Source organism: Muscardinus avellanarius (genome assembly GCF_963383645.1).
Source record: "Muscardinus avellanarius genome assembly, chromosome: 1".
Classification (NCBI taxonomy): Eukaryota; Metazoa; Chordata; class Mammalia; order Rodentia; family Gliridae; genus Muscardinus; species Muscardinus avellanarius.
Genome location: NC_137786.1, coordinates 185,241,618 through 185,250,533, shown reverse-complemented (window position 1 = coordinate 185,250,533; position 8,916 = coordinate 185,241,618). Strand labels below are relative to the sequence as shown.

Below are 8,916 nucleotides of genomic sequence, written 5' to 3'. Positions count from 1 at the left end.
GTATCAGACAAATGAAACTGTTATGTGAGATTATCATTTTTAATTTTGGATAAATTGCTATAATACTAGATGTCAACCACTAAGCCAAGCATGGGAGGGAGGGATGGGGAGAGAATGGGGTGGGGATCGGGTGGGGGCTGACTGGGCGATGTGTGCATGTATGTCTACAAAAGTTTGTATCCCACTATGATGTATGAATACAGTGCACCAATAAAATAAAATTTAAAAAAAAAAAAAGAAGGGAAAAAAAAAAAAAAAGAAAAAGAAATAAAGTAAAGGCCTGCAGGCTGATTCCCGGTGAGAAAGTAACAAGTCAGTGTCTTTGAATATAATGCATTCACTTGATTGCTACACAGTGCGGTCATCTTTTACTGTTGCCATAACAACCATCATAACAAGCACCACAGACATGGTGGCTGGAAACAACACGGGTTCCTCAACTCAGAGTTCAGGAGGTCAGCAGCTAGGTGCAGTGCAGCTCAGGTCTGTTCAGATCACAAGGCTGCAATCAGTGTGCTCGCTGGTGGGATTACGTTCCTCGCTGGAGATCCTGGAGAAGAACTGGCTTCTAGGCTCATGCAGGTTGTTGGTAGTGTTGGGGAGAGCTCTAAGCTCAGGAACTCGAGGTCTGCAGGGTCCTTGGCTAACGTGATGGAAAAGAATTTCAGCACGCGCTAGTTAGAGACATAGACAGAGGTTTATTGGGGAAAAGGGGAGGAAATACACATTCAAGAGAGAATGCAGGCCACCTCAAGATGAAGAAGGCATTTTGGGGAGTTCAGGGTTCTCTCCTTATAGGGGACTTTCGTGAGGGGTGGGCTAGAGACGGTCTGTGAGGATGAGCTCAGTCCGGGAGTCCCAAGGCGGTTTATGGTGGGCAGGTGGTCTGGCAGCCTTAGGGTAGATGATCTCAGTCCAGTGGTCCCGAGGCGCTTCCTGATGGTCTGTGGTCTGGTCAGCCTTAGGGTGGATGATCTTGGGTTGATTGGGGTCCTCATTAGTTGAATGACGGATAAGCTGGGATATACTAAACTATAGGTTTTCTCGGAAATATTGTTAACTCTAGGATCTACAGGTTTCCCAAGAATTTATGGTAGAGTCAGGCCTGGGAAAGAGAACTGGTTTGTGGACTCCAGGATCTTATATTAAAGTTATATTTTTACTTTTCCTTCCTGTCTGTCTCCTTTCTACCTACTTATTTCTACTATCCTACACTAGTAGGATCCAGAGCTTGTGGTTGTAGGGTCGAGGTTTCTTTGCTGGCTGTCTGCTAGAGGTACCTCTATCAGGTTTTTTTTCTTTCTTTCTTTCTTTCTTTCTTTCTTTCTTTCTTTCTTTCTTTCTTTCTTTCTTTCTTTCTTTCTTTCTGAAGTACAGGGGATGAAACCATGGAACCCAGGGGCATTCTATCTCCAAGATACACCCCCAGCCCTAATTTTTAAGTCTTTAATTTTTGAAACAGGGTCTCACTGAGTTGCAAAGGGCCTCACTAAGTAGCTGAGGTTGGCGGCAAACCGCAATCCTATTTCAGCCTCCCTAATGCTGGGATTACAAGCGTGTACCACCACACCTAGCTCTTTTTTATTTGGAAGCAAGATCTCACAAAATTGCTGAGGGCCTTACTAAGTTGTTGAGACTAGCCTCAAATCTGCCCTTGGTCTCCACCTTCCAAGTACTGGGATTACAGGCATGCTCCAACAAGCCCAGATAAAATTAATATTTTTAGTTTTATAATTTTTTCTGAGTATATTGAATTAAAGAAGCTATCTCCAGCTGGGCGTGGTGGCTCACACTTGTTATCCCAGCACTTGGGAGGCTGAGACAGGAGGATCGCACAGGTTCGAAGCCAGTCTCAGCTACTTAGTGAGGCTCTCAGCAACTTAGTGAGACCCTGTTTCCAAATAAAATATAAAATAGGTCTGGGAGTGTGACCCGGAGGTAGAAAAGCCCCTGGGTTCCACCCCTAGTACCACCACCAAAAAAAAAAAAAAAAAAGAAAGAAAGAAAGAAAAGAAAAGAAAGAAAGAAAGAAAGAAAAGAAAAATGAAACTATCTTCATGAGAAATAATAAAAGACAGAAACAATATTAATTTTTAAGTCTTGGTAAGCCTTTCTTGGTATGTTTTCCAGAAGTTGATAAGGGAGAAGTCTAGCAAGGTAACAAATGATTTTGAAAGTGAGGTGGTTTTCAATTCTTTTGCTTTCAAGAAAACTGAAAATTGAATTGCCAGTTAGTGTCAAAATTTTCATAATACTTTGCCATGTGGTTTTTGACAAATAATGCAGAAGTGGTCTAGTAATTGAAAATGTCTGCAATAGCCAAAATCCTTCCAATCTCATCTCTTTTATGTGAATAATGTAATATTTAAACACCAACATATGGACTAATAAAAACCCAGGCCAATCTCCTTAATTAAGAGAAACATTTAGCCAGGCCTGGTAGCACACGCTTGTAATCCCAGCATTAGGGAGGCTGAGATGGGAGGATCACCGTTCCCAGACAGCCTCAGCTACTTAGTGAGGTGCCCTGCAACTTAGTAAGACCCTGTTTCAAAATAAAGAATACAAAATAGGCAGTGGGTGTAGCTCAGAGGTCTAATGCCTCTGGGTTCCATCCCCAGATCCGAGAGAGAGAGAGAGAGAGAGAGAGAGAGAGAGAGAGAGAGAGAGAGAGAGAGAGAACATTTACACCAAGAGTTTATTTTGCATATTTAATGGATCTTTTTGGCCTGGTGTGGTGGCACATGCTTGTAATCCCAGTACTTGGGAGGCTGAGACAGGCGGGTCTCAGGTTCTCGGCCAGATTCAGCTACTTAGTGAGGCCCTTTGAGACAGGAGGATCACATACAGGTTCGAAGCCAGCCTCAGCAACTTAGTGAGGTTCTCAGGAACTTAGTGAGACCTTGTTTTCAAATAAATTATAAAATAGGTCTGGAAGTATAGCCCAGAGGTAGAAACACCCCCTAAGTTCCACCCCCAGTACCTCACACACACACTAAAAAAAAGTAAAACGTTCCTAGGTTCACTCCCCAGTACCCCCTAAGCTGCTTCTATTTCCTATGGTAGTTCAGCCCCCCATATTTTTTTTAACCTGTTACCCTTCACCCAGCCCAGAAGGAATCGTGGCATTGTATCTGCTCCTAGCCTCTTCCCACACCCATACCTTAGCCTACCCATCACACCTGCCTTGAAGGCCTGACTAATTTCATTACGCCCCACACTCAATGTGCATTCACTCAACAAACATGAATTGTGCATCTGCCATGTTCCAGGTATGTTCTGTGTACATGGGGAACGTAAGTAAACAAAAAAGGCAAATGAAGCTGTGCGTGGTGCGCACGCTTGTAATCCCAGCACTTGGGAGGCTGAGACAGGAGGATCGCAGGTTCACAGCCAGCCTCAGCTACTTAGTGAGGCCCTCTGCAACTTAGTGAGACCCTGTTTCAAAATAAAAAATAAAAATAGGGCAGGTGGTGTAGCTCAGAGGTAGAATGCCTTTGGGTTCAACCTCCAGTTCTGCAAAAAAAAAAAAAAAAGACAATGAAAATCTCGGCTCTTGAAGAGCTCACATTCAGATAAATACATTATGTCATATGTTATTAGGTGAAAAGTTATATAAGTTATATAAAAAAAGAAAAGATCAAGCTGGGCATGGTGGCACACGCTTGTACTCCCAGCATTCAGGAGGCTGAGACTGGAGGATTGCAGTTTGCGGACCACCTCAGCTACTTAGTGGGGCCCTTTGCAACTCAGTGAGACCCGGTTTCAAAATAAAGAATAACAAATAGGTCAGGGGTTGTAGCTCGGAGGTCGAATGCCCCTGGGTTCCATCCCCAGACCCACAAAAACAAGGAGGAGGAGAAGGAGGAGGAGGAGAGGAGGAAAAGAAAAGAAAAGAAAAGATAAGATAAGATCAGCCAGGCACGGTGGCACATGCTTGTAATCCCAGTACTTGAGATGCTTTGACAGGAGGATCACAGGTTCACATCTAGCCTCAGCAATTTAGCAAGACCCTAGGCAACTTAGTGAGATGCTGTTTCAAAATAAAAAAATAAGTAAACCAGGTGTGGTGGTGCACACTTGTAATCCCAGCATTTGGGAGGCTGAGACAGGAGGATCTGGGTGTGTGACCAGCCTAAGCTACTTAGTGAGGCCCTTTGCAACTCAGTGAGACCCTGTTTCAAAATAAAGAATAAAAAACAGCCGGGCATGGTGGCACATGCTTGTAATCCCAGCATTCAGGAGGCTGAGACCAGAGGATTGCCATTCACGGACAGCTTCAGCTACTTAGTGAGGTCCTCTGCAACTTAGTGAGATCCTGTTTCAAAATAAAGAATAAAAAATAGGGCAGGGAGTATAGCTCAGAGGTTCAATGCCCCTGTGTTTCATTCCCAGACCTGCAAAACAAACAAACAAATAAAATAATAGGGCTGGGGATGTAGCTCAGAGGTAGAATATCCCTGGGCTCAATCCCTAGTACCACAAAAGCAAAAAGAAAATAATCAAGTAGAGAAAGAAGAATGACCACACAAATTAGATTCAACCTTCTTCATTTTATTCAGGATTTGTTATAGTTTTTATACCTTTTTTGTTGGCAGAAAAGCAAAGGCATAGTCATGTAAGCAGGATTTCCAAGGACAGGAAAAAGTTATTATTTTCTATAAAGTTTAGGGCAAGGGTGCTAGACATTTAAATAATCATAGTATGCTTTGTCTCACTTCACAAGGCTGACTCAAACTTAATCTTTTTTTTTTTTTTTTTTTTTTTTTTTTTGCGGGTCTGAGGATGGAACCCAGAGGCATTCAACCTCCGAGCTACAACCCCTGCCCAATTTCTTATTCTTTTTATTCTTGAAACAGGGTCTCACTGAGTTGCGAAAGACCTTACTAAGTAGCTGAGGCTGTCCATGAACTGCGATCCTCCAGTCTCAGCCTCCCAAATGCTGGGATTACAAGCGTGCGCCACCACGCCTGGCTCCAAACTTAATCTTATAAAGTGGCTCTAACTAAGGTCAGTTTGAACTTACTGTTTGGCCCAATATCTTTATCCTTGGGAAAAAAATTTTTGTTGCCTGAGTCTCTCACAAGCCGCTGCCCATCAGTTTTAGTTATAATGTTTATACATAAAATTCCAATTATACATATTAATCCAAATAATCCTAAAATAATTTTATGAAGAAAGGAATGCTATACATTCTTCATGGGGGATCTACGCTGTTGCGGATCCCCTGATCGAGCTTTCTCAAGATCTGCATGATATGTGGTAGCACAGCACCATGCCCAGCAAATGAACAACCAAGACTAGTTGCTCATTTAATGAACAAAATCTGTCAGGCGTGGTGGTGCACACTTGTAATCCCAGCACTTGGGAGGCTGAGACAGGAAGATCACACAGGTTCAAAGCCAGCCTCAGCTACTTAGTGAGGCTCTCAGCAACTTAGTGAGACCCAGTTTCCAAATAAAGTATTAAAAAAATAGGTCTGGGATTATAACCCTGGGGTAGAAAAGCTCTGGGTTCTACCCCCACTACCACAAAAAATAAAATAAAATAAAATAAGACTGTGAGTATAGCTTAGAGGTAGAATGCCCCTAACCACTAAATTAATTAATTGGGATTTCTTGAGCAATCTCACCAAGAAGTCAGCTGAGCAGTCATCTTGGGCTGGTGAGGGAAGAGAGGAAGGAATGTCTCTTGCCCTTTGGAGGCAGGAGACCCAAGTCACTGGAGCAGAGAAAAGGGTATAGGGCTGGGGGTGGAGCTTGGAGGTAAAATGTCCCTGAGCTCAATCCCCAGCACCACAAGAAAGAAGAGGAGGGGAAGGAAGAAAGGAAAGATAAATAGATGCTGGTCTAAAATCAATGCCTGTGGGTTTATGGGTTCGGAACTCTGCACTAACACTGAACCTTAGCTTTTTTGCAACGGGTTTGCCGCCAGAACACAGGTGTCGTGAAAACCACTGCTAAATCAAAGCCAGGTGGGAAAGAAAAAGACTCACATCAACATCGTTGCCATTGGACATGCAGATTCCGGCAAGTCCACCACGGCTGGCCATCTCAGCTACAAATGTGGTGGGATCGACAATGGAACCATTGAGAAGTTCGAAAAGGAGGCTGCAGGGATGGGAAAGGGCTCCTTCAAGTGTGCCTGGGTCTTGAATAAATTGAAAGCTGAGCGTGAGCGTGGTATCACCACCATTGACATCTCCCTGTGGAAATTTGAGACCAAGTATCATGTGACCATCATCGAGGCCCCTGGACACAGAGACTTTATCAAAAACATGATTGCAGGCACATCTCAGGCTGACTGTGCTGTCTTGATTGTTGCTACTGGTGTTGGCGAATTTGAAGCTGGTATCTCCAAGAATGGACAGACCCATGAGCATGCCCTTCTGGCTTACACACTGGGTGTGAAACAACTGATTGTTGGTGTTAACAAAATGGATTGCACTGAGCCACCTTACAGCCAGAAGAGATCTGAGGAAATCGTTAAGGAAGTCAGCACCTACATTTAAAAAAATTGGCTACAGCCGGGCGTGATGGCGCACGTTTGTAATCCCCACGCTTGGGAGGCAGAGACAGGAGGATCGTGCAGCCAGCCATGCTGGCTTAAGAGACCCTGTTTCCAATTTTTTTTTTTTTAAAAAAGTAAATAAAATAGGTCTGGGAGTGTAGTCTGGAGGAGTCTGGAGGTAGAAGGGCTTCCAGGAACCCCAGTACCACCAAAAAAAAAAAAAAAAAAAAAAATTGGCTACAGCCCTGACACTTTAGTGCCAATTTCTGGTTGGAATGGTGACAACATGCTGGAGCCAAGTGCTAACATGCCCTGGTTCAAAGGATGGAAAGTCACCCGTAAAGATGGCAGCGCCAGTGGAACCATGCTACTCGAGGCTTTGGATTGCATCCTGCCACCAACTCGTCCAGCTGACAAGCCTCCGCGCTGCCCCTGCAGGATGTCTACAGAATTGGAGGTATTGGTCCTGTCCCTGTGGGCAGAGTGGAGACTGGTGTTCTCAAGCCTGGCATGGTGGTCACCTTGCTCCAGTCAACGTCACAACTGAAGTAAAGTCTGTTGAAATGCACCATGAAGCTCTGAGTGAAGCTCTTCCTGGAGACAATGTGGGCTTCAATGTCAAGAACGTGTCTGTGAAAGATGTTCGTCATGGCAACGTGGCTGGTAACAGCAAAAATGACCCACCAATGGAAGCAGCTGGTTTCCCTGCTCAGGTGATCGTCCTGAACCATCCAGGCCACATCAGCGCCGGCTACGCCCCTGTACTGGATTGTCCCACAGCTCACATTGCTGGCAGGTTTGCTGAGCTGAACGAGAAGATTGACCGTCATTCTGGTAAGAAGCTGAAAGATGGCCCTAAAATTCTTGAAGTCTGGCGATGCTGCCATTGTTGGTATGGTTCCAGGCAAGCCTATGTGTGTTGAGAGCTTCTCCGACTATCCTCCTCTGCGTCGTTTTACTGTTCGTGATATGAGACAGACAGTTGCTGTGGGCGTCATCACGGCAGTGGACAAGAAGGCTGCTGGAGCTGGTAAGGTCACCAAGTCTGCCCAGAAAGCTCAGAAGGCTGAATGAATATTACCCCTAACACCTGCCACCCCAGTCTTAATCAGTGGTGGAAGAACGGTCTCAGAACTCTTTGTCTCAATTGGCCATTTAAGTTTAATAGTAAAAGACTGGTTAATGATAACAATGCATTGTAAAACCTTCAGAAGGAAAGGAAAATATTTTATGGACCATTTGTGTGTGTGTGTGTGTGTGTGTGTGTGTGTGTGTGTGTGTGTGTGTGCGCACATGCATGCGTGTGTGTGTGTGTGTGTGTGTGTGTGTGTGTGGCAGTTTTATTAGTTTGTTTTGTTTTGTTTTTTGTTTTTTGCGGGTCTGGGGATGGAACCCAGGGGCATTCTACCTCTGAGCTACACCCCCTGTCCTATTTTTTATTCGTTATTTTGAAATCGGGTCTCACTGAGTTGCAGAGGGCCTCACTAAGTAGCTGAGACTGTCCTCGAACCGCGATCCTCCAGTCTCAGCCTCCCAAATGGTGGGATTACAAGCGTGCACCACCACGCCCGGGTAAGTTACTAGTTTTTAAAATCAGTACTTTTTAATGGTAATACCTTGACCAAAAATCTGTCACAATTTTGAGACCCATTAAAACAAAAGTTTAATGAAAACAAACAAACAAACAAACAAAAACACTGAACCTTAGTGGAAAGCCCTGGAATCTAGCCGCCCATGCGGGAGCTGGTTGCTCCTGGGGGGTCACAGAGCCTGCACTAGACCTTCCATCCTGAAAGAAAGCCTCCACCTTCCTGCCCCACAAAAACTCCAGGGGCACACTGAGTTTCCTTTTAAAGGCAAGTTAGGTTCAAACAGATGTACTTCTGCTTTTTTCTGAGCTTAAATAGAAATAGCCCTCCGGTGGGTTTTTTTCCCGGGTTAGTCATGCGGAGGCTCTCTGCCTGGCTGAGCACGGGGTTCAACCTCCAGGCAGGGCTTTTGCCTGGGGCTCCCAGGGGAACCCAGGTTCGCTAGGCTGGGATTTTCCTTGGCCTGCACACTCAGCATAAAACGTGCTCCTTTCATGGAAAAAAAAGAAAACAGGTGGTGGTTGTTTTAACTGTGAAGACTACAAAACCACTCATAATGCTATTTATAGGCTTAGTGCAATAACTATTTTAATATCAGCTCTTTTACTTATATACATTTTACGTTATAGCAGTTCAGAAACGCTCTACACTCATAACCTTTTTTTTTTTTTTTTTTTTTTTTTGGTGGTACTAGGGATGGAACCCTTCTACCTCTAGGCTACACTCCCAGACCTATTTTATATTTTTTTTATTTGGAAACAGGGCCTCTTAAGCCAGCGAGGCTAGCTTCGAACCTATGTGATCCTCCTGTCTCTGC

At 44.4% G+C, this 8,916-nt stretch overlaps 1 pseudogene across 1 annotated transcript; it reads left to right on the top strand.

Moving 5' to 3' along the window:
- The first annotated feature begins 331 nt into the window (after window positions 1-331).
- LOC308259266 (elongation factor 1-alpha 1-like) lies at window positions 332-7,584 on the top strand (annotated as a pseudogene). The gene is made up of 3 exons: window positions 332-483; window positions 5,971-6,532; window positions 6,754-7,584. The product of its transcript is annotated as an elongation factor 1-alpha 1-like (transcript).
- Window positions 7,585-8,916: the final 1,332 nt, after the last annotated feature.